Here is a 27,194-nt window from a genome sequence, read left to right on the forward strand (position 1 = left end):
ATAAAAGTAAATATATTTGGTATCGCCGCATTCGTAACGACTCACCCTATAAAACTGTCCCATTAGTTAACCCCTTCAGCGAACCCCTTAAAAAATAGAAAAAAAGGAAGCAAAAAATTATGATTATCATACCGCCGAACTAAGTGCAATAACGTGCGATCAAAAAGACGCATATAAATATGCATGGTACCGCTGAAAACTTCATCTTGTCCCGCAAAAAACGAGCTGCCATACAGTGTCATCAGTGAAAAAATAAAAAAGTTATAGCTCGCAGAATAAAGCGATGCAAAAATTATTTTTTATATAAAATTATTTTCATTGCATAAAAGCGCCAAAACATAAGGTATCGCTGTAACCGTACTGACCCGAAGAATAAAAAGGCTATCAATTTTACCGCACGCGGAACGGTGTAAACGCACCCCCCAAAAGAAATTCATGAAACGCTGGTTTTTGTTCATTCTGCGTCCCAAAAATCGGAATAAAAAGCGATCAAAAGATGTCACGTGCCCGAACATGATACCAATAAAAATGTCAACTCGTCCCGCAAAAAATAAGACCTCACATGACTCAGTGGGTCAAAATATGGAAAAATTATAGCTCTCAATATGTTGTGATGCAAAAACTATTTTTACAATAAAAAGTGTCTTTTAGCGTGTGACAGCTGCCAAACAAAAAAACCGCCATAAAGAGTAAATCAAACCCGTCCGTTATCACCCCCTTAGTTAGGGAAAAATAATAAGATAAAAAAAAAATGTATTTATTTTCATTTTCCCATTAGGGTTAGGGCTAGGGTTAGGGCTAGGGCTGAGATTAGGGTTAGGGGTGTGTTGGGGTTAGGGTTGGAGTTAGAATTGGGGGGTTTCCACTGTTTGGGCACATCAGGTGCTCTCCAAATGCAACATGACGTCTGATCTCAATTCCAGCCAATTCTGCGTTGAAAAAGTCAAATGGTGCTCCTTCCCTTCCAAGCTCTGCCATGCGCCCAAACAGTGTTTTACCCCACATATGGGGTGTCAGCTTACTCAGGACAAATTGCAAAACAACTTTTGGGGTCCAATTTCTCCTGTTACCCTTAGGAAAATAAAAAATTGGGGGCAAAAATATCATTTTTGTGGAAAAAAATGATTTTTTTATTTTCACGCCCGAGCGTTATAAACTTCTGTGAAGCACTTGGGGGTTCAAAGTGCTCACCACACATCTAGATAAGTTCCGTGGGGGGTCTAGTTTCCAAAATGGGGTCACTTGTGGGGAGTTTCAATAGTTTAGGTACATCAGAGGCTCTCCAAAAGCACATGACACCCGCAGAACATTCCATCAAAGTCTGCATTCCAAAACGTCACTACTTCCCTTCCGAGCCCCGACGTGTGCCCATACAGTAGTTTTCTCCCACATATGGGGTATCAGCGTGCTCAGGACAAGTTGGACAACTTTTGGGGTCCAATTTCTCCTGGTACCCTTGAGAAAATAAAAAAAATTGGTGACTAAAAGATCATGTTTGTGGAAAAAATACGATTTTTTTATTTTCACGCCCGGGCGTTATAAACTTCTGTGAAGCACTGGGGGGTTCAAAGTGCTCACCACACATCTAGATAAGTTCCTTGGGGGGGGGGTCTAGTTTCCAAAATGAGGTCACTTGTGGGGGGTTTCCACTGTTTTGGTACATCAGGGGTTTTCCAATCGCGACATGGTGTCCGATCTCAATTCCAGCCAAAAAAGTCAAATGGCGCTGCTTCCCTTCTGAGCTCTGCCATGCGCCCAAATAGTCGTTTACACCCACATATGGGGTATCAGCGCACTCAGGACAAATTGCACAATAACTTTTAGGGTCCCTGGGAAAATAAAAATTGGGGGTGAAAAGATCATTTTTGTGGAAAAAATATGATTTTTTAATTGTACCGCTGTACGTTATAAACTTCTGTGAAGCCCTTGTTGGTTCAAAGTTCTCACCACATATCTAGATAAGTTCCTTGGGGGGTCTAGTTTCCAAAATGGGGTCACTTGTGGGGGGTTTCCACTGTTTAGGTACATCAGGGGCTCTCCAAACGTGACATGGCGTCCGATCTGAATTCTAGCCAATTTTGCATTGAAAAAGTCAAACGGCGCTCCTTCCCTTCTGAGCTCTACCATGCGCCGAAACAGTGGTTCCCCCCCACATATCAGGTATCAGCGTACTCAGGACAAATTGCACAATAACTTTTGCAGTCCAACTTCTCCTGTTACCCTTGGTAAAATGAAAAAAATTGAACCTGAAGTATTTTTTTTGTGCAAAAAAGTTAAATGTTCGTTTTTTTTAAATATTCAAAAAATTCCTGTGAGGCACCTGAAGGGTTAATAAACTTCTTGAATGTGGTTTTGAGCACCTTAAGGGGTGCAGTTTTTAGAATGGTGTCACTTTTGGGTATTTTCTATCATATAGACCCCTCAAAGTGGCTTCAAATGTGATGTAGTCCGTAAAAATAAAATGGTGTTGCAAAAATGAGAAATCGCTGGTCAACTTTTAACCCTTATAACTTCCTAAGAAAAAAAAATTTGGGTTCCAAAATTGTGCTGATGTAAAGTTAACATGTGGGAAATGTTACTTATTAAAGATTTTTGTGTGCCGTATCTCTGTGATTTAAGGGCATAAAAATTCAAAGTTGGAAAATTGCAAAATTTTTGCCAAATTTCCATTTTTTTCACAAATAAACGCAAGTTATATGAATTAAATTTTACCACTAGCATGAAGTACAATATGTCACGAGAAAACAATGTCAGAATCACCGGGATCCATGGAAGCGTTCCAGAGTTATTACCTCTTAAAGGGACAGTGGTCAGAATTGTAAAAATTGGCCCGGTCATGAACGTGCAAACCACACTTGGGGGTTAAAAACCTTATCATGTGTCAAAGTTGACATCAGTGTGCGAATAAGGGCAGACAATAGGACCAGGTCCCTACCAGTGAACACCAGTCAGGGGAAGCCTTTAAATACAATTTCCAGCTCAGGAGAGGGAGGCCACACCCCATCTTGTACAGAATGCAAAAATACAAAGAAAAAAACAAAAACTCAAATTGAGCTTGGTTTGAGTTGGTATACATGCAGCATATAAACGCATGTTTATTTTTCGTCAATGTGGCCGTGAGGGCTTGTTTTTAGCAAGACAAGTTGGTCTTTTTGAATGACATCATTGGTTTTACCATATAGTGTACTGGAACATGGAGAAAAAAAATTAAACTGTGGTGAAATTGCAAAATTTCATATTTCGGGATCTGGGGCTGGGAGAGGGCTTATTTTTTTGAGCGCCGAGCTCACGTTTTTATTGATACCATTCAGGGATAGACATGATGTTTTGATAGATGCTACTGTGCAGGTGCCGCCTTGATGAAGCCTAATTTTTTTCTCTGCCAAAATGGCGCCAGTGGCAGCGACTGCGTTGTAGCATCTATCGGAATGTGTGTCCCTCGTGATGGAGCCATAATGTCTTGTCTCCTGTAGAGGGTCTCTGGTTCTTTTGATGTCTGGATGTATCTGTCTGATGTTATAGAGGCATATAAACCCTTTTTATAGTTAACATCTCTCCTTCAAGCCAGAATCCAGAGGTAAAGAATGGTGAGGAGATCATGTTTAATTATTTTATATAGTTGCATAGTTTTGTCTCCTCTGTTTTGCCAGTCAAACTAGCTGGACTGGAAAATGTGTAATCAACATATCAGCAAACATCATTGTTCAATGACCTTGTATCACTAGCACTAGTCATGCAGGATAACAGCACAATATGTTACATAAAATGTCAGCTTACAAGTCAGTATTACAGGCTTATATGAACAAAAGTCTGTTTTCTTGACCAACAAAAAGAAACACATAAGTTCACAAGTCAACATATAGATAAGCAATTCCTACAAAAAACGGAAGTATATGCCCAGTACAAATCAATCATAATCCATCTTTATTCAAACATATATATATATATTAAAATCAGACAATGGAGATACATATGCAAAAAATAGGACAAGCCACAGATCACTTTAGTACAATTATAGGATTTTTGAAAAATTGCATACAATATTTAGAAGATCCTCCTCTAGTGAAGATAAATACATATGACCAAATGATAGTCCATACTAGGAATAAAATTCCTAAAAAATCCTGAAAAAACCATATTGGTGTTTACACAATGAAAAAACATAATGGTGTCTACATAAAAAATTGGCTAAATGTCCAAAAAGTATTGCACGGAAAAATGGTTTTCAAAAATGCATCAATATATACCAGCAGCACTTTCATAGGAAAAAAGTCCTTAATAGATTATTTAACACAATAAAGTGCAATAGTGCAAGCCAGCAAAAACAGGATTTTTAGCTTACCGTAAAATCTGTTTCTCTGAGCCTTCATTGGGAGACACAGGAACCCTGGGGTGTATGCTGCTGCCACTAGGAGGCTGACACTATGCAGAAAAAACGTTAGCTCCTCCTCCACAGTGTTCACCCCACCGACAGGAAGTAGGATGTTCGGTTAGTGAGAAAGCAGTAGGAGAAGCAATATGTAATGATATGAAACACACAGATACACAAATCCACACTGTAACATTATACAGTAAACCGAGCTGTTCAACTTGGGAGGGTGCTGTGTCCCCCAATGAAGGCTCAGAGAAACAGATTTTACGGCAAGCAACTAAGAATCCTGTTTTCTCTAACGCCTTATTGGGGGACACAGGAACCATGGGACATCCCAAAGCAGTCCTCAAGGGGAGGGAACAGCAAATAACTCCATCCGGACGAGGAAGTCACCCTCGTCACCTGCTAGGTCTTTTTTACCCCGATCGGTACTTGCCGAAGCTAGGCATGGGTTTTGAAAATCTTATGGACCTGTGGGGAACATATCATGGCACTGCAAAGGTGCCCGACGAAGACCCCAAGAGTACCATCAGGAGGACACACACTGCCCGGGCAGAGTGCGTCGTACTGAGAAGAACGCAGTTCTTCCTGAGCCGGCAACTATACTAATGCCGACCAGTTTCCTCGAACAGAAGTCTAATCTGAAGGCCCGAGGAACTCTAGACTTCAAGCCTGAGCTTGAGAAGTACCGTTGCTGTGGCCAAGTAGCCTGATGAGAGGGCGTCATGAAGGGAAAGTCCGAGGCGGATGAAAGAAAGGGAATTCAGAATGACGGAGAGTGGACCCTTGATCCACAGGAAGTGCACCACAGCTGTTACAGACTCTGTAAGACCCCAGGAGTGGTAGAGAGTCTGAAAGAGAAAGATACCAACTAAAACGGGGAAATGAACCCGTTCGTGCAAAAGCGGACATCGCCAAAGCCTTGAAGAATCAGGAACTGGATAAGAGCTTCATTGAATAAGGAAAAATCCTGCGATTCACAGAAGGTAAAATGTTGAACAAAGAAATTTCCTTCCTGAAAAACAAAGATGGGCTCAATCCTAGATCTCCAAACGTCATGCAGAGGAAGAGGCACCGAAGAAACGACAAGGCCGAGACTGAGGAAGGGGAGCGATTGTCCTTCCGGTGATCTCTTTAATAATTTGGTCTATTGGAGCTACACAGAAGGAACGGAAAATTGGTGAGGGACCTAGATGGGCATAATTTCGCTCATGAACAGAAAGCCAACTGGACCCTTAGATGGGAACGATTAGGCGAAAAACTGTCTCCCTGCAAGGAAAAATTTTTTGGACAGTAGGAACGGTCAAATCTACCAACCGGTCTCCAGAAAGAATTCTCTGAGCAAACTAGGCCGCGCGTCCATAGAACTTCACCACACTAGAGGAAGCTAAGGCAGGACACGCTATAGCGGTGGGTGCTTTGAAGGTTGATCCTGCTAACTACTATGTGAATTTGACGTTGGTATCCCTGAGAGCAGAACGTCTTGGCGAGGAAAGGCCGTAGCAGAGAACTTGGAACCGGAGGGTTCGTAGTCGCAGAAGTAGTCTAATTTGTGAAGCGCTTAGGAGAAAAAGATAGAACCATAGAATCATAGAATCGTAGAGTTGGAAGGGACCTCCTGGGCCATCTGGTCCAACCCCCTGCTCAAAGCAGGATTCGCTAAATCATCCCAGTCAGATGTCTGTCCAGCCTCTGTTTGAAGACTTCCATTGAAGGAGAACTCACCACTTCTCGTGGCAGCCTGTTCCACTCATTGATCACTCTAACTGTCAAAAAGTTTTTTCTAATATCTAATCTGTGTCTCCTCCCATTCAGTTTCATCCCATTGCTTCTAGTCTTTCCTTGTGCAAATGAGAATAAAGTTGAGCCTTCTACAATGTGACAGCCCTTTAGATATTTGTAGACAGCAATTAAGTCTCCTCTCAGTCTTCTCTTTTGCAAACTAAACATTCCCAAATCCTGCAACCTTTCCTCATAAGACAGGGTTTGCAGACCGGTCACCATTCTGGTCGCTCTTTTCTGAACTTGCTCCAGTTTGTTGATGTCTTTTTTAAAATGTGGTGCCCAAAACTGGACACAATATTCCAGATGAGGTCTGACCAAAGAGGAGTAGAGGGAAATAATGACTTCACGTGATCTAGACTGTATGCTTCTGTTAATACATCCTAGAACTGCATTTGCCTTTTTTGCTGCTGCATCACACTGTTGACTCATATTCAGTCTGTGATCTATTAGTATACCCAAGTCTTTTTCACATGTGCTGTCACTTAGCCCTATTCCTCCCATTCTATATATGCTTTTTTCATTTTTATTGCCCAGATGTAGTACTTTGCATTTCTCCCTGTTAAAAACCATTCTGTTAGTTACTGCCCACTTCTCCAGTTTATTTAAATCTTTTTGAATCCTCTCTCTCTCTTCTCTAGTATTAGCTATCCCTCCTAGCTTTGTGTCATCAGCAAATTTAATCAGTTTACCCTCAATTCCTTCATCTAAATCGTTGATAAAGATGTTGAACAATACAGGGCCCAGGACAGAGCCCTGTGGTACCCCACTTGAGACATTCTTCCAACTGGATGTGCAGCCATTTACGACCACTCTTTGGGTCCGATCACTAAGCCAGCTATGAATCCACCTAACAGTTGCCTTGTCCATTCCATACTTAGTCATTTTTTCAATAAGGATTGTATGAGAGACTTTGTCAAATGCTTTGCTGAAGTCAAGATATACTATATCTACAGCATTTCCTTGATCCACCCAATCAGTGATACCGTCATAGAAGGAAATTAAGTTAGTCTGACATGACTTATTAGTTACAAACCCATGCTGACTCTGTTTGATCACTTCATTCTTATCCAGGTATTGACTTACATGTTGTTTAATAATTTGTTCAAAGATCTTTCCTGGTATAGAAGTCAGACTCACCGGCCTATAGTTGCCTGGGTCCACCTTCTTCCCCTTTTTGAAGATAGGAACAACATTTGCTCTTCTCCAGTCTTCTGGCACTTCTCCTGTTCTCCAAGAATTTTCAAAGATTATGGAGAGTGGTTCAGAAATTTCTTCTGCTATCTCCTTCAGTACTCTGGGGTGTAATTCATCTGGACCTGGAGACTTGAATTCATTTAGGTTAGCTAAGTGTTTCCTCACTATCTTTCTGTTTATAGATATCCTGGATTCTTCTATTCCCTTAATAGGACAGTGAATAACAGTTGGTGTTACATTTCCTTTCTGAGAGAAAACAGATGCAAAATAGGAATTTAAAAGTTCAGCCTTCTCAACATCCTGTCTTACCATTTCATCATTTTCATCCTGTAAAAATCCTATAGCATCTTTGACTTTTCTTTTACTTTTGACATATCCCCAAAATCCTTTATTATTGCTTTTGACATCTCTTGCAAGCCTCAATTCATTTTCAGCTTTAGCTAATCTGATTTGTGCCCTGCAGATTCTGCAGACAGCATTATATTCTTCTTTAGATATGCCTCCCTCTTTCCATTTTATAAACATTTTTTTCTTCCTTTTTAGCATGTGCTTAAGTTCTGTGTTCACCCATCCTGGTTTCCTTAAATGCTTCCTATTCTTCCCTCTTTTCGGAATTAACAACTGTGCTTTGAGAATTTCATTTTTCAAGATTTCCCATCCTTCCTGGACATTTTTGTCTTTAAGGATATCCAGCCATTGGATTCCTCCAATTATCTTTCTGAATCCCTTAAAATCTGCCTTTCTGAAATCTAACCTTGACGTCTGAGTCTTCACAGGTCTTCCGCCTCTAGTTATCCAAAATTCTAAAATAGCATGGTCGCTACCTCCTAGGGTTCCAGCCACTTTTACCTCCTCAACCATTTCCTCCCTGTTTATAAGGATTAGATCCAAGGTAGCAGTTCCCCTTGTTTTCTCCCCTACCTTTTGGAAGATAAAGTTGTCAGCAAGAGAGGATAAGAATTTCCTTGACCTGTTAGTTTTGCCTGAGAGAGATTCCCAACAAATGTCTGGATAGTTGAAATCTCCCATGACAACTATGTCATATTTTTTGGAGAACTTGGCCATTTGATGCATAAAGAGTTCATCCATATCTTCAGCTTGCACAGGCGGCCTGTAGTAAATGCCTACAATGGTGTCCTTTCCATTGTTCTGTCCTTGTATTCTTACCCAAACAGTTTCCACAGAACTCCCAGTCTCTGAAGCTTCAATCTCTGTGCAGATATATGCGTTTCTAACATACAATGCAACACCCCCTCCTCGTTTATCAAGTCTGTTTCTTGCAAATAAGTTGTATCCTTCTAGTCTTGTATTCCAATCATGTGTATCGTCCCACCAAGTTTCAGTGATTCCAATGACATCATATTTCTTTTCCTGTGTTAGTAGTTCCAATTCTCCTTGTTTGTTGCCCATGCTTTGTGCATTAGTATAGAAACATTTTAGTTTGTGATTGGTTTCTCTTTCTCCAATATTTTTATTAATTAGATTCTTTCGTCTTTGTTCTTCCTTTCCACTTCTATTAGCAGAGTTCTCAATAGCATTTGTCAGGTGTATGGCTTTTTCTGGTCTTTTGCTTCCCTTCCCATGTTGTTCTAGTTTAAAGCTCTCCTTACAAGTGTAGCAAGGCGACTTCCAAATACATGCTTTCCAGTCTTCGTAAGGTGCACCCCATCTCTAGCAAGTAGTCCATCGTATAAGTAGTTCACTCCGTGATCCAGAAATCCAAATCGTTGCTGACGGCACCATCGACGTAGCCAGTTGTTCACCTGCAGAATCTTATTCCACCTCCTTGTTCCATGGCCATCCACTGGGAGGATGGAAGAGAAGACCACCTGCGCTCCCAGTTCTTTCACTTTCTTGCCTAAGTCTTCAAAGTCTCTGCAGATGGTTTCCAGGTCGTTTCTTGCGGTGTCATTTGTCCCCACATGTAGTAGCAGGAATGGGTAGTCATCTGTAGGTCTGAAGAGTCCTGATATCCTGTCAGACACATCTTTAATTTTTGCACCTGGAAGACAGCACATTTCTCTTGAAGTTATATCCGGTCTGCAGATAGCGGCCTCTGTTCCTCTCAACAGGGAATCCCCCATGACCACCACTCTCCGTTTCTTCTTCACAACATTTTTCTTTCTCCATCCAGGAGGACTCTGAAGGCGTACAAGGTTGCTGTTTGTTGGCAAAGTCTTATCCTGATGTATTTCTTCATCATTTTCCTGCGTGAGAGCCTGGTACTGGTTCCTGAGCAGTATGGGTGCTGACTGCCTCCTGATCCTCCTGCTTCTCTGGGTCACATGTCTCCATTCCTCTGTTTCTTCAGGTGCACTTCGAATTTCTTCTCTTTCTGTAACATGAAGAGATAATTCTGCTCTGTCCAAGAACTCTTCACCTTCCTTAATGATCTTCAACGTAGCCAACCTCTCTTCGAGATTTTGCAACTTTTCCTCCAACAGGGACACAAGCTTGCATTTGTGGCATGTGAAGTTTGGCTTTTCCACTGGTAAGTCTGTGAACATGTAGCAAGAAATGCAGCTCACCAAATGGCTCCTGGCCTCTTCCATCTTGAAATTTCTTAAAAACGATGAAAGATGAGCCAAAATTTGCGCGCCGATAGGCGCGCGGTTTTTCCGATTTCCTCTTTTCAGCTGCAACGGCCAAAACCCAGTGATCGTTGAGCTCGCGTAGACTCTTCACTTATCCCAGAAGGCACTGGGAATATGCAAATGATCTCCTCAAGACTCTTCCCCTGGTTTTCCGATTTCCTCTTTTCAGCTGCAACGGCCAAAACCCAGTGATCGTTGAGCTCGCGGAGACTCTTCACTTATCCCAGAAGGCACTGGGAATATGCAAATGATCTCCTCAAGACTCTTCCCCTGGTTTTCCGATTTCCTCTTTTCAGCTGCAACGGCCAAAACCCAGTGATCGTTGAGCTCGCGGAGACTCTTCACTTATCCCAGAAGGCACTGGGAATATGCAAATGATCTCCTCAAGACTCTTCCCCTGGTTTTCCGATTTCCTCTTTTCAGTTGCAACGGCCAAAACCCAGTGATCGTTGAGCTCGCGGAGACTCTTCACTTATCCCAGAAGGCACTGGGAATATGCAAATGATCTCCTCAAGACTCTTCCCCTGGTTTTACACCGAGGCGCCTCCTTATTTGGAAACGGCTGAAGTCTGTTCCATGAGAATATGACAAGCTATCAAAGCAGGCCCTGAGAACCTGTTAAAGAACCGGACACTGAAAACATACTGAATGGAACCAGGGGATAACCTGGATCTCATCGCTGCAATGCAGGCACCGGTTGGCTATGAAGAGACAACTGATCGCTCGATCAGGTAGACTGAAAACTACTGAATGCCCCTTCAGACTGAGATCAAGGGGAAGATAAACCCCACATACAGGGATGAGGGTGAATATAGCAAAAAATTAGCCTAGCTAGACAACGAATAGTCGAGCCAGGAAAGTCCACGGCAAAACATGAAGTATGGCAACTGCAAAGAAAGTTGGCTCTAGGTACCCCAAATAGACCCCAGAAAGACAAATAGGCTGATGAAAGGAAGGTCAATTCATATGACGATGTAAACTGCCGAATCCATCCTGGACCCTCCGGAGTAGGGAGAGGATTACAGTGTGTAGAACCGCATGCCTAAGTCTAAGACAACACGTGCCCGAAGAACACAGAAAAAAATACAATTCTGGCTGAAATAATTAACATGTCATCACCTTACTCATCCTTAGATCCAAGACTGGAGCAGCTTTCTACCCTGGTCGATACTTGCGCAGAGTGAGATCCCACTCCTGTCTGAGGTGAGATACTTGCCCCAGTCACGGCCAAAAGTCACATCTGTGATCCACTGGAGGCTTTATCCGGTGTCTGTAAGAAAGCATAGGTAAGTTCCGACAAATAAGGAGCTTAGGTAATTTGGTAGGTCAAAGGTCCTTGGGACATACTAGAACCTATAAAACTACTATTAGCCAAACCTTAATAGGCGTAACACACCGGGCAGTAAAGCTAGACTGCAGACGGTACTGTAACTGGACAGAAGGTGGGACAAAACTCTTGTGGAGTAACTCACCCCTAGGGTCCAGATCATGGTACAGTAAACGTCGACCATCCGTACCCGACATGAGTGTCTGACCTACCTGAAGGTGGAGTCTACAGATATGTTGCTACTGAGATCCGCTCTGTGGTACAGAGATCCCCTCCGTTTGGACCTGGTAGCCTTTGACGCTTAACTCATCTAGAGTGGTGATTATACGGGAGCTACGCAGACGCTGCAAAGAACCCTGAGGAACGTGAGAGAGGACGCTCCTGACTCATCTGCCAATGGGATAGTAAGAGCCGGGCCGGTATAGTCGCTCGACCTCAGGTACGGTTGAATTACCGGAAAGATGGCGTGTATTGACTAACCATGTCTGGTAGAGGACTATCCAAATGCTCGATAAGGATAGAATACTGCTGCAATAGGACGCAAGGAACTTGAATACGAGGGCGTGTGACTCACCTGAATACGGTACTGAACACCAGTACCATTGGAGCAGTCAACCTCGGACACGTCTCCACAGTAATACGGCCATTTCAACCACTATACCTGGTAGGTGTTGCGTCTGAAGCCTGGATAGCGGATATAGCATAGCTGCCAATGGCTCTAAGTAACCTTTGAACAAATCAGCGTGGAGAGAACCCAGAGAAGGATATAGGAGACAGCCGCTCTGTGTTGCGGTGCGGTCTAGACCTAGGTACATGACGACATTAAGCAGAATAACGGCTTCTGTGTTGTGGTCTGGGCCTGGGATAGAATAATGGCTTACGTGTGGTAAGCCGTACCACGCAGTCTGTATTAAAGCATATTCTGATCAGTCAATTCTTTTGACAGTAGAACAGTAGGCCTGAAATCAGAGGGAGACTAAACTCTACTCTTCTGTTGTGCGACAGGGTTCCAACTACTGGATCTGCGAGTTGTGGTCAGCTTCTTTATCCACTGAGCCACTGCAGAAAATTGCCGGGTCACAGAGATTTGACTTCTTATCCAGCTGGAAATCCGTCCCAAACACTGCAGAAGTGAAGGGACAGAAACAGCTCATCATTCTGCTTAGAGCAGTGTGATGCCAGCGTCCGGATTGCTTGCGAGCAGGAGATATGGAAGCATTTGCTATGCCGAGGCACCCGAATCTTTGTGTGAAGCAATGGTCGAGTCCTGCTCCGTCGAGAATCAAGGTACAGATCTGCGATAGCAGAAACCACAACAGTCGTGAGACAAAGTCAGATCAACGAGGCAAGACGTGCAAGTGACTTCTACCAGGCAGACGCCATATGGCAAGTTTGAACATGTCCAATGTACGTGGGCGGCCGTAGAGTGGATCGTGACACAGAAGACAGCCGCAAGGGGTAACTAATACACCATCGACTTCATGGCCCTTGTGTGCTATGATACTGGACGTACTATTCCAATAGAGACTGAGCGGCAGAAGATTACCATTACGCCAGTGAATTTTGTGCATGACCCCGGACCTACGAGCGCAGGCTGGTCTCTCATTCGGGTCTCAGCCCAGGCTCAAGCTGCTTATCAGTCGCATCTGACGAATGCGGTCACGCTCAGCCTAGAATGGCCGGTGGCACTGCGTTACGATTGCCTAGGGCTGCACGGCTCTAGAGAACTACCAGCTGTAGATCACCATTACCCCAGTGACTACAGGACGCCCAGGAACAATTACGTTAGCGACTGTACGGCTCTGGAGCACTGTTACATCGGTGAACGCACGTTTCCAGAGCACCATTACGCTAGTGACTGCCCGGCTATATTACTATTAATGATAGTACGGCTAGTTACACTAATGGCTGCACTGTTTACATGAGAGACTGCATCGCTATAGCACAATGCCCATCAGTTTCCATAGGAAAGATGGATTCAATGCGCCATCACTGGCCTGCGGATGGTGAGGCCCAGTTTAAATTTTACTATAAGTGGAATATGCTCCGCACTGTACCTGTTTAGGCCGAGCGGAGATGGGCAGGAAAGGCTGTACCTGCCGGGAGAAGGAACTAACCGGGTCTCACGCTGGAAGACAACGATCGCCTCTTTTGCCGGAAGGTTGGGGGACTGAGAAAATGGAGGCAGCCTGAGAGGACCAGGGAGAGAGCGGTGGGCGGGCCCGAAACGGGCGGGAAAAAAGCCAGCCCGAGGATGAAGGCGGGGGGCGTGGCCGCGACGCCGAACAAGGCCCAAATTGAAGCCGGGGCCTGGAGTAACTGCAGCAGCCGCCGGGGAACGCGGGGCGACCGCTCCCGACATGGATCCCTGCATGAAGCCCGGCTGCAGAGATGAATAAGTGCAGCAGGGAGGGCAGAATCCCTTAGTAAAGAAAGGCGCAGGGAGAGGAGGGGGAAAGCCAGCATGGAGGCCTTGTACCTTAACTGCCACAGGGAGTGAAGGAGCAGTGATTCCTCGCTCTTTTTGTGTGAGGAAAACTGAGGAAAGAGAGGTACCTCATTGTCCAGTGAAGACGTCCGTGAATTTTCTTAGGACGTCCGCGTCTCCTCCAAACCGACAAGCTCTGGTGGGCGAGTGGGTGGGAGACGGGAGACCAGGACCATTCTGGATCGACTGACACACATCCGTGTTAGGGTGCTCTTGGTCCCGTGTGGAGAGCTATGAGGATACGGGGTGGCAGTACACGCCGTACTCATAGTCTCTTTGTGGGACTACAGATGTGACTATTCACTCTGTATCCCTCCGGAAAACCTAAAAAGAAACGGACGCACACTGAGGTAGACATGGGTCTAATGAAAGACCCGTGTCCACCTCCTACTGACACCAAGCTAAACTGAACATCCTACTTCCTGTCGGTGGGGAGTACACTGCGGAGGAGGAGCTAACTTTTTTTCTACATAGTGTCAGCCGCCTCCTAGTGGCAGCAGCATACACCCCATGGTTCCTGTGCCCCACCATAAGGCGATAGAGGAAAAAAGCTATTTTATATATAATACTTTCCCCATAGAAGAAGCTAAACGTGAAACGTGCGTCAGGGCACCAGGACTACTCTCAGGTCAGGTACAATTTATGGGGTGTTATCTTTTACACAATGATGTCTTCAGTGGACTAAATCTCCATATGTTTACCTAAGCTGCTATGCATTATTTGCACTTTGCAGGCATGCTACCATTATGCTAATTGATTTAAAGTCTATTGAGCTATGCTACATTTTTGTAGGTATTTTGCACTAGGGCACTTTATAGGCGGTTTTCATTATATGGCATTTGCAATTATTATATATAAAATAGATTTTTTTTTGCTGGCTTGCACTATTGCACTTTATTGTGTTAAATAATCTATTAAGGACTTTTTTCCTATGAAAGTGCTGCTGGTATATATTGATGCATTTTTGAAAACCATTTTTCCGTGCAATACTTTTTGGACATTTATCCAATTTTTTATGTAGACACCATTATGTTTTTCATTGTGTAAACACCAATGGTTTTTTCAGGATTTTTTGAGGAATTTTGCTCCTAGTATGGACTATCATTTGGTCATATGTATTTATCTTCACTAGAGGAGGATCTTCTAAATTTTGTATGAAATTTTTCAAAAATCCTATAATTGTACTAAAGTGATCTGAGCTAGTAGTCCTATTTTTTGCATATGTATCTCCATTGTCTGATTTTAATATATATGTCTGAATAAAGATGGATTATGAGGATTATGATTTATTTGTACTGGGCGTATACTTACGTTTTTTGTAGGAATTGTTTATATATGGGAAGTGCCATTGTTAGGCCGTTGGAATTCTTTCTTGGTTATATTCCAACATACAGATAAGTCCATTCCTCCTGGCTTACTGAAAATAGGCATCTGGCTAATTAAGATAAAATGTCACACCCTCCTTACTTTAACAGCAGCAGCGAGTGTTTAACCTCTACGTACTTACTACTCACCTGATCTTAACCGTCCACGTAGTGCAGTCGCCCGCCTTTAACAGTCTCTCCTACCTACAGATGTAGCACAGTTTAGCACGACAAACAATGCACCATCTTGATACCGTGTCACAGAACATCATCTCACTGTGATATCCTGGCGCTGTGTAGACGGCTTGCCTTCTCCTACTCCTAGATGAGGTTCTGCAGCAGTTGATGTGTACATTCTAATGAATAAAGTCATTTTACAAAGGAACCATTACTAGGAATGTTCTTCCCCTCAGAATTCTGTGACGTATGTGAATATATAATATTCTAAAAATCTACAGTAGTCTGAGAAGGCAGAAGCACTATGTATGGTCCCTTCCATCCTGTCCTATGATCTAAGATTCGATGCTGCAGATTTCCGGTGGGCCGTTTGACTTTGGTCAGCCACTGTACATTATATAATAAGTAAATGTGCTGTAAGGTGACCCGGGGTCACACACCAATTCTCAGGACATAAGATCCTGACAATGGCTAGCGTCAGGACCTTCTGCAGGAGATCAATGTTGGCTCTGCCTGCTTCTCTTGTTCCCACCGCCCTTTACTCTCTTTATCCGACTCAAACGCTGATTTTGTGTGCCGAGTCTAGACTTTACTCTCTTCGAGTCAGTGAATTTAATCACTCATTGTTCGCTTGTGCATCAGATTGTCAGAGTGCCAGGGTAATGAAGTATATGGCAGAAAAATATTAACTTTATTCATACACCTTTACATAAACAACAATTTAAGACACCACAACATGTGACATGAGCAAAACTAAAGACTCTACTGGATGGTTGTCGCAGGTGAGTGCTGCTTTGTTGTTGGCACTAACATGTGGCTATTGCTCAACACAAGACTGAGGACTCATTCATGCGTCAAGTTATTCTTGCACGAGTTCTATCCGCATTTTTCACAGATAGAACGCATACCAATGATAGTCTTGACAGCTGTTCACATGTCGATGTATATTTTACTGCCTGTGTGGTTCACACAAAATCATGAAGAATTGTCTGACTTTGATCCGAGCCTCAGATCAATCACGCCAATGTAAGTCTATGGTTCCGTGAAAACAAATCGTCCAGCACATGGATTCCATCTGGGAGCTATTTTTCAAGGACTGTTAGATAGGAGAATGTTGGGAAACCTTCAGCATTTTTTTTTTCATCCAAGAAAAACTGATGACGCTTGGACCAAACGCTGATGTAAAAACACTGACACTCGTATAAAACAGTGATGGTAAATACTGACACAGAGACCCAAATCTGATAATAAAATGACACTCTGACCAAACTCTAATAATAAAAACCGACACTGACCCAACTCTGATGGAAAAGCACTGATAAAACTACAAGAAAATTACTGATGCGTGAAGGAGTCCTAGTAGTGGTACCATGTTTTTTAGCCACATGGTATTTGCCAGCTGCAAAGTAGCACATACATTTTTTCTGTTTTTATATTACAAACTTTACAAACATAAGAAAAGACTGAGGTAGCGCTGTCATTTAAGTAGGGGATCACTCGCTTGGCAGCTAATAAATCAGATCCGGCACAGGTTTTCCACAAAACCATAACTCCATGCGGTTTATTCAGCAGCATAAACCAAAGCAAGCAACATAAAGTTCACTTAACGGCAGAGCGTCCATGACAGAGCTTCACTCTGTTAGCAATGTCCAATACACAGGCTTTTCAGCCTCACAGTTATATCTCACCCCGTCAGGGTTCTCTCATGGCTGCTTCTCTATACTGCAGACATTCATTCCCTTCAGGGAACTCTCAGGCACTTGCAGCCATTAAAACACAGCGTCCACATGCTGTCAGGAAGGTAGCTACACGAGACCTTCCAAACGGACCAATCGGGTCCCTGCATTCACCCCATGTGACCTACCCTGGCCACATTATATGGTCCATAGCCATAGCTAAATTGCAGTCACAGAGGATGTTACTTTCAGAAGCACACATTAATATAAAATACATTTAACCCCTTGGAGTGTCAGGGAACAAAACATCACCTCCACCACTCCTACACATGAGAAACTTTGACAATTTCATTAACATTCAGTGATCGCCTTATCCTGTTTCCTTTTTAGGCTACTTTCACACATCAGGTTTTCGGCGTCAGGCGCGATCCGGCGTCGTGCCGGAACGCCGGATCCGGCAAATGTTTTGTAAAACCGGATGTGACGGATCCGGTTTTCTGCCGGATCCGTCTTGTTCTTGACAGACAAAACCGGATCCGTCTCATCCGTTTTTCTATCCGTTTTTCGACGGATTACGCCAGATCCGGTTTTTAAAAACACCCCTTGTGGCCTTCCAAACGGGATTGGCTACTGGAAAACTATATATAGCGTGTTCCTACAGCCCTTCTTTGACAGGTTGTAGAGGAGAAAGTGCAGGTTGGAGAGAAGAGCAAGTTACTGGCGAAGATGGATGTTGTCATTGGAAATATTTTGAAGAATTTGGCGGATTTTACAGCGGAGGCAAATCGTTTGAGGGTGATTGTTCTGGAGAAGGAGAGAGCGAGACAGCAGCGCATCAGGCATCGTAGACGACGTTTGTGGATCCACCCCATCACAGCCAAGAGAATGACGCGTGGGGTCTATTCTACACTCTGCATGGACCTTCGACGAAACCCGGATACATTTTTTGGATATGTTCGGATGAAAATGGAGAATTTTGATTACTTGGTGGAGCGCATTGCACACCTCATAAGAAAAGCAGACACCTATTGCCGCTTCTCTGTTTCACCCGCAGAGCGTCTGATGGTGACTTTAAGGTAACCCACATTTATTGGATGTGATCGCATCAGAGCACACTTTCACTGCAATCTTGTTGGTGGTAGTTTGTATCTCCAAGTGTTATAGCTGAGTTTTGGTATGTAATGCCGTGATTTAAAACTAATTGATTGTTTTTTAATTCCCCACAGATTTCTTGCAACTGGAGAATCCCTTTCGTCACTGCATTTCCAGTACAGACTCGGGATTTCCCCCATATCTGGAATAGTGAAGTACACATGCCGTGCACTGTGGGACTCCTTAGCTGAAGAGTTTTTACCAGAGCCCACAACAGAGAGGTGGATTGAAATTTCAGAAAAGTTTCAACAGATATGTCAGTTTCCCAACTGCTTGGGCGCTGTGGACGGGAAACATATCCGCATTGTAAAGCCAGCTGGATCGGGATCGGAATATTTCAATTACAAGAAATATTTTTCAATTGTCCTCATGGCCATCGCTGACGCGGAATACAAATTTATTGCTGTTGATATTGGGGCCTATGGCCGCTCCAATGACTCTCAAGTTTTCAAACTGTCTGCCATGGGGCGTAAACTGTATGGAAACACCTTCCAGTTCCCACCACCTAGACCGCTGCCGCAAACATCTGGTCCACCTATGCCATTTGTCTGTGTAGGGGATGAAGCCTTCCAGCTGTCAGAACACCTTTTGAAACCGTACTCTAGCAGAGGATTGACAAGAACAAAACGCATTTTTAATTACCGCCTCACAAGAGCAAGAAGAATGGTTGAATGTACCTTTGGTATTCTGACAGCCAAATGGCGGGTCCTATTGACTGCGATCAACCTCAAGACAGAAACTGTGGATGAGGTGATCAAGCTTGCGTGGTACTCCACAATTTTGTTATCTGCAAGGAACCCATTTCCTCTGAAGAAACCACCTTGCAAGATTACCATGACATTACCACTAGAAGTTCTGTGACGGTTTCAGTAATGAGGGACAATTTTGCACTATACTTTATGTCACCTCAAGGCAGAGTACACTGGCAGGATGACAGAGTGTGAAAGATTTGTGCCCTTAACCAAACTTGTGTACCTTCTGTACCAACAGTATATACCTTTGCCAACCAAAGTTGGCTATCTTGTCATGGTCTCTATTTTTAGCTTTAGGCCACAGGTGTGTACCTGGTTGTGTTTTATGCAAAGTATTTCACCTTTTAACAAAAGTTGTGTACATTGTTAGGAAATCACCAACAATAAACACAACTTTTTAGGTGAAATACTTTGCTTCAAACACAACCAGGAACACAACTGTGGCAAAAAGCTAAAATTTACCCACAGTTATATACCTAGTTTTGAATACCATTTCACCTTTTAAATACCCTGTATTTAACCTTTTTTTAAAACATATTTCGCCGCAGAAAGAAATGACAGACAACCAGTGTAAACAATAATTTAACTTTTATTTAAAATAATTATTTTTTGTAAACTGTTTTTAAAGTTAAAAAAACTTTTTTAATAAAGGTTTGAAACCAACTGGGCATTTTTATTACAAAACACATCATAAATCTGTGTAGTGTGGGGTGGAAATACTGCTGGAGGGGCTGCGGGACACTTCGACAATGGGAGTGTGGAGAGAGGATTGGGATCGTGGTGGGGAAGGAACAGTTAGAGGTGATGGTGTGGAAAAAGCTACAGAATGGGTGGACATGTGGGAGGCAGAAGAGGTGGTGGGCGGTGGAGTGGAGGGTTGGGCAGGGACTGTAGGAGCAGATGATGTTGATGGCAAGTTGTATGGGGAAGGAGTTTGGTACAGGGAAGGAGTTTGGTACGGGGCAGGTTGCTGGAAGTGGGGAGATGTCTGGTACTGGGGAGGTTGCTGGTACTGGGGAGGTTGCTGGTACTGGGGAGGTTGCTGGTACTGGGGAGGTTGCTGGTACTGGGGAGGTTGCTGGTACTGGGGAGGTTGCTGGTACTGGGGAGGTTGCTGGTACTGGGGAGGTTGCTGGTACTGGGGAGGTTGCTGGTACGTAATAGGAGGGGGAGGATGGAAAGTGGCTGGAGGGGGTGCAGATTTAATAGGAGGGGGAGGATGGAAAGTGGCTGGAGGGGGTGCAGGTGGAGGAACTACTGTGGTGGGAGGAGGAGGTTGGGAGGTAACTTGCTGGAGAGCACCGTGGCATGAATGCATTACATGCATCTGCTGGGTAGGAGATAGCGTTTCCATGCGCTCCACAACAGACCTGAAAAAGGTGTGGTTTGGCGAAGATCTTGCTTCTGAATGCATGGTTTGCAGAAGTGTCTTCACCTCCAGAATGCTGGAGTTGATCTGCTGAAAGCCTGCGGAGATTTGCTCTGACAAGACTTTGAGACAGTTCTGGAAAGATGCATTCAGATGCAAGAACTCTGGCGCATAAGTCTTTTCCTGACCCCTCTGCCGCTGCCGCCCAGTACCCGCAGGTGTACTAGAGGTGGCAGGGGCAGAAGGGTGGGGTAAAGGGAAAGCGATCTCCTCACTAGCAGCTTCATGTAATGTAGGCGGCCACGATGCTCCTGTGCTGGTGGATGGGACAGATGGGTCGAATGTGTGGGAAGGCTGGGAAGGTGCAGATGTACGGGGCGGTCGAAGTGTCCCTCTGTGCCGGTCTCCTCAGGGATCGCCTCAGAAGGGTCCAATCGTGCAGGCTCCCGAGTGCTGCTCACCGTGCTGTGGAAAGAGAAAAAAAAACAATTAAAATACTGACATGGTATGGCCCTGGCTGAAAAAAAAAAGTTACATCTATTTTTTTTCACATGTGGTGTGTAATATTTACCTTCTAGTGACCATTGTTTCCCAGAGGAACGACAGGGCTTGTGCGTACTTGCACTTGCTCCTGCGTCCTCCAGATCCACTCGGGGCCCGCATCTCTTTATTGAACTCCTTCTTGAAACGATCCCTCACAGACCGCCACCGATTCACAATTCTGTTCCCTGAAACGAGAAAGGAGTGGTTAGTATACAACATCAGTGTTTCCCAAACTCCAGTCCTCATGGTCCCCAGGGGTCATGTTTTCAGGATTTCCATAGTAAATAGAAATCCTGAACACATGATCTGTGGGGACCACGAGGACTGGAGTTCGGGAAACACTGGTTTACATCAAGCAACCGGTACTGTATATACTTACGCTCTTTAATCTGGGCCCGAGCATCGAGGTCCTCCCAGCGGCCCACAAGGAGCGAACAGATTTCCTCCCAGAGTCGTCGGGTAACGATCAGGTCAGCGTGGCGGCGGTCAGCCATATTCCAGAGCGGCTCCCTTTCTCTGACGAGATCGATGAGGTGGTCCACATCGGTTCCTCCATCCTCACCGTCAGAGTAGGGAGCACGCTGTGAAGGCTGTTAAAGAAAAAGACAAAAATAACATAATTAGCCTCCACAAAAGAAATGAAATAAAAAGTGCAAAAAAAAACAAAGCAAAAATATTTATACTTACACGCTGGTGACCGCCGCGTTGCTGTCGCCGACGACCCTGGAAGGCACTGCAAGGACCTCTTGGCCGAGCACCAGATTGGGAAGACTAGAGAAGAAAACAAAAAATGTTATGTCTTTGGATGTAGGCATTTGTTTGCTGTGTGTGGTCTGCAGAACATTGTTTTCTATGTGTTGTGTGTAGTGTGATGTTGTGTTTCTGCGTTTGATGCCAAAATCTTACCAATTGTGAGCCCACTCCAGGTGTCTGTCCACCCCTTCCTTCTTCTTCTGGGAGCTCCTCTTCATCTTGTGATTCCTGTTTTGAAATAAAAGGCAATGAATAGACATATATTACAGAGATGATGGATTTTGGAAATAAAAACTTACCGTCAAACGCTGACGATGCGAGGGAGGGCTCCCAGAAGAAGATGTGCTGTCTTCCTGCTGGCCAGACTCCATGGCTGTGGGTGGTGTTCCTGCTGCTGCCATTGCTGCTGCTGCATCTATTGGGCGGCTGTTGAATAAAGATAAACAAAGGGCCAATGAATATCTTGATATTCCATGGCCCTAGTTTGGAGGAATGGGGGATTTGATAATTACCGTCTCTCATCTGCTGCTGGACTCCCCTCCCGTTGTTCAGCATGCTGCTCCAATTGGGGTGGTGCTGATGGTGCTGCTGCAGATGTCTCCTGCCTTCTCCTGCGCCTGGTTGCTGTCTTGGGTGGCATGTTGGGTGTGGCTGAGGGTCCCACTGTCTTGCTTTTATATATGTCTTGTGGGCAGAGCTACTGAGCATGCTCAGACCAAAAAAACCGGATCCGGCTGTCGCCGGATCAGGCGCATTGCGGCGCTCATAGGCTTTCATTGTGTGAAAAAGCCAGACACGCCGGATCCGGCGTGTCCGGCTTTTTCGCCGGAGACAAAAAACGTTACAGTAGCCGTTTTTTCCAGACGCCGGATCGCGACACATTGCCGGATCCGGCGAAAACCGGATGAAACGCATGGCCATCTGGCTCGATCCGGCTCTAATGCAAGTCAATGGGGGGGAAACCGGATCCGGCATTGCATTTCGCCGTATCCGGTTTTTGTCAAAAGCGCCGGATCGCGCCTGACGGCGAAAACCTGATGTGTGAAAGAGGCCTTATTGTGCCCTCTGGATGGTCAGATCTCTGTGTAATAAATTCACCTTAATCCATGACTTGTTCCTTTCAAAGTCACTTAATCTTCTGGTTCTTACTTAAACCCGGAACCAGCAATCAGTCACCGCATTCATTGCTACCCTCTCACATGGTGGCCTACATTTTTCACATACCCCTAGACCTGAGAAAATACAAGTTGGTGTTTAGTTCTTATTCTTTTATTAAAATTTGCTTTTCAGGTTTTCCAGTGAAAAGCCTCACATATCTTCATTTCTTTTGAGGTCCACATCGTCAAGACTTTTGACCACTTCTCCCTGAGAGTGGCAGTTGTGTATCGTTCTCAGACCCTAAAACTGGTTACTGGATCATTTCCCCCCCAACGTCTACACTTTCTATTCACGTGATATTCCCAATCTCATCTGGAGGGACCTTAATATCTCCATTGATGATCCGCTTTCACCATCTGCCACTCATCTTCTGTCTTTCAGACCTCCTCATTCGGGCTTTCACAGCTTAGGCCAGGGTCACATTGCGTTATGGCAGTCCATTAGACAGACTGCGTTACACCGCGGCATAATGCGATGTAATGCAGTCCGTTAACGCTGCCATTGACCCCCATTATCGGGCGCATCGCGACGCATGCCGTAAAGCGGCATGCTTTCGCGATGTGCTGTCATTCAGTGCCGGAGCCTTGGACGTGGGCTGCCGCGTCTGAGGCTCCGTCACCGCTAGTGCAGATGAATCATCTGCGCTAGCGGGTATAAAAAACGCAATAGCGTTATGCTATACAGTTAACTCAGCCCGTCAACGCTATGCGTTGAACGGGCTGGGTTAACGCAATATGAACCTGGCCTTACTAACTTTCCTACTCATGAAGATACTGGACCTGGTCTTCTCCTAGCTCAGCTCCTGCATGACTTAACTAATTCCCCTCTCAGTCTTTCTGACCACAACCTTCTTTCAATAACTGTTGCCCCCTCATGAAACCCCCTCTTACCACACTAATAGAAATCTATGTGCCATCAATACCCAGCAACTTGTCCCCAATCTCCTCCCTAACATAAAGCAGTTTGGCTTTGAAACAATATAATAAAACGCTGCAAAGTGCCTTTGATGAAGCTGCACCCCCTAAGGCCAGAACATCCCGGTGGCAACCCTGGCACACACTGTCAACACAATTTCTTCAGAGGTGCTCCAGGTGAAGCGACCCCAGACATTTTGTTTAATTTCCAGTATCCAGTTTCAAGCACGCCCAAAAAACACATTTCTTTAGACTATTCTATCAACTCACTAATCTAATTAACCCGTTCTCATTTCCACGCACTCGGTAGCTCTTTGTATCTGTATTTGTCCACATTTTGGCTGGTGACCGGTTAACGGAGAAATATTTGAAAATCCCCATTTATTATACTGATGGTCGGATTATACACCAGGACTTTATTTTTCCCTTTCATGTCTCCCCTATTTCCTCATACATGGTGGCCTGTGAGCACAGCCCTCACTCCTCTTGGTGTGCGCTTAACTATATGTAATATATCTTGTTTGTACATATACCCTCTGAAATGTAAAGTGTGGTGGAGTATGCTGGCGCTAAAATAAAAGATTATTATTGTTACTATATACCATACATATGCAGGAGGTTAGACGACCTAACCTCACAGTTTATAGAGTGTGAGTAATCAGAATAACCTATACCAGACTGGAGAATAGAAGAATGATGGAGTCTGTGAAAAATAATAAAGTCAAAAATTCTACAACTGGGAGGAAAAAATAAATAAATAAATAAAAAAAAAAAAAAAAATCGACAGAATATAAGTAACAAAAGGGGCTCTGGTTAGAAACAACTCCCAAATCTCAGGCTCATAAAAATACATATACACACAGATACAATAATAAATAATTTAAATATAATAATTAGAAATATATAAAGTGACCGTGCTATAATATATAACCAGATTTATATTAATAAAGTGCAAAATATAGTGCAGCAAAACGGCTGTGCAGCAATATATATATGTAAAATAATGAATAGTGCAACAAAACATATTAAACGTAAAAAAAGCAATAAGTGGCTCAAGTGCATACAATTGAAGTGAATCACTATAAAGAAGTTGCACAAAAACATAAAGTGTGAAAATAAACAATGCTGCGTGTAATACCTATATGCTGCAGGGGTCCCCGGGATGTGCCAGCCCCGACGCGCGTTTCGGTGTACCTTCGTATTTTTTACGTTTAATATGTTTTGTTGCACTATTCATTATTTTACATATATATTGCTGCACAGTCGTTTTGCTGCACTATATTTTATAAATCTGGCTATATATTATAGCACGGTCACTTTATATATTTATAATTATTATATTTATATTATTATATTCTATCTGTGTGTATATGTATTTTTATGTTACCATATATTTTGGTCCCCGGTAGTGCCTTATCCATGGCATTGACCCCCTTTTATACATATTTGATTTATTTATATATATGCTAATTATTAATAAAGTAATTTTGGACACTTTCTCGGTGGTTTTGTTGGTTCTATCAGATATAAAGCCATAGAGTTCCCGAACTTGACCTTAAAGGGGTTGTCAACTACCGGACAACAACTGTTTATCCCTTTTAGGAGGAGTTGTAGGTCTGAATGGCAGCACTTAGTTTACCACATACTGTACTGAGACATGTGAGCATACGCTTTATTTGCTTATACAGTATATTATTAGGGAAGTGAGACGACCAGAAAGACAATTCTGGCATTTTGATTTTTTTCTCTTTATGATGTTTAATTTTATTTCATATTTTAATAGATCGGACTTTTATGAACGAACAGATACCAAATGTGTTAGGTTTTTATTTTTGTCCTTTCTTTACTTGCAACAGAGGAAAAGGATGGTGAATTACATTTTTGCATTTTATATTTACATTTTTTATTAAAAATTGTTATAATGTATTTCTTTATTTTTTTAGTCCCTTTATGGGACTTGAACCCAAGATTGACTAATCGCTTGTACTACATTGTCCGATACCAAAGTATGGAGTATGTAGTGACAATCTTGATCCTTAGGAAATTGAGCTATGGCCGAGCCTCACAGCAAGACAGATGACAGCGACGGAGATCTTCACCAAACCCTCAAGCGGTTGAGTCTCCCTCGGCTTCTGTCAACAGAAGCGAAATGCAGGAAGAGATCAGATGGCATCGGTCTCCAAAGTATACAAATCACACGAACGCGGTCACATGACCATCCATCAGCATCGGGAATACAGGGTGTCACGAACACCACCCAATCGCTGCACACATGACCATCCATTGCCACCGAGCACACAGGAATCATGACAGTATGCCACAGAGACCGGACATCCTCTCTATTGTGTAGTCCGCAGAGCGCCTTGTTTCTGACTACTGTGTATGGCGAGGTATTTTCAGTTACACTGGGTCTTGTGGAGACCATCGTAGAGAAGACATTAGAGCTTGGCGCAATTTCCAGGGGTAAAAATGCCTTATTTTTTAAGTTTTATTACCAAGGATTCTCACGGTCAACTTTTACGTAAGAGCAGAAAGCCCCTTCAACTATTCACTTGTCCAACAGTCACTGTAAGGGAACAGGAGGAAGGATGAATGGTGTACGGTGTCCTGCATGTAAATGTAAGGGTGTGAGACCAGAGAACGCTTGAGAGTGAACCACATACATGTGGAGAAGGAGGTGGATCACACTCATCCCGGCCCCCGAGGGACGGCACAGTGTAGGGAGGTGCTGTGCACCCATTGGAGACAGAGAGGTGGTCTGTCCCAAAAGGACTGGCATCCAGAAGGGACTTGTAGGATCTCGGTGAGAGTATCTGCATGTGTATATACTGTATATATTTCATTACCCTACAGCTTGTTCTAAGCACTTTATTATTTTCACTCCATAGTTAACATTAATATTTCCGTCCATTCCTCCCCTCCCATCTCTAAGTTCCTTTTCTCCCACATTCCTCTAAAATGGGACATTAATCTTAGAGATATTGCATTATTATTATTTATCAATTCATCAATATGGCATTTTGTGCTTCACTTATTCGAGGTCTTACAGATCTCTGCTCAGTGACGTAGAATGCGAATCCCTATCATTTACTTGCAGATAATAAACCTTCCAGACCATACCCTGAAGCTGCAGGGGCCAGATACAGACGCTGCTCCCGCCGTTACAGGACCGGCACAGGATACTCCCTAAAATAAAACTATAGGAATTTCTATTCAGTGACTTCATGCAGAGATATACTTGACATGGAAAGTATATTGGGAAACATTATGACCTCAACTTATAGCTTCAGAAAATAAAGTTTCTGATAACTTTTATAAGTCCCCCCGTAAGACATTTATGGGTGGTCCTATGGCTATGACACAACTGTATTTTCTCTAGTCCGGTTATGATAATCACAGTATGAGTCAATTTTTTTCAGATGAGGAGAAGATGGGAAAAAAAAAAAAAAGAAAAGATTTCTCCATCTTCTCCGTTCGGTCACTCCGTGGGGAGAAAATCGGACATGTGCACGGCCCACGTTTTGTCTGATCTCACTGGGACTGAAAATGCGGTTCTGTACACGACTCAGAATTCTG

At 43.7% G+C, this 27,194-nt stretch overlaps 1 protein-coding gene across 4 annotated transcripts in view; it reads right to left on the reverse strand.

Annotated features, from left to right (window-relative positions):
• The window catches only part of LOC141050664 (uncharacterized), an 80,588-nt gene that overhangs the window by 42,981 nt on the left and 10,413 nt on the right, over positions 1-27,194 (reverse strand). The window lies entirely within an intron of this gene.

The sequence above is a fragment of the Dendrobates tinctorius genome, unplaced genomic scaffold (assembly GCF_039654945.1).
Source record: "Dendrobates tinctorius isolate UK_male_01 unplaced genomic scaffold, ASM3965494v1 ptg000152l, whole genome shotgun sequence".
Lineage (NCBI taxonomy): Eukaryota > Metazoa > Chordata > Amphibia > Anura > Dendrobatidae > Dendrobates > Dendrobates tinctorius.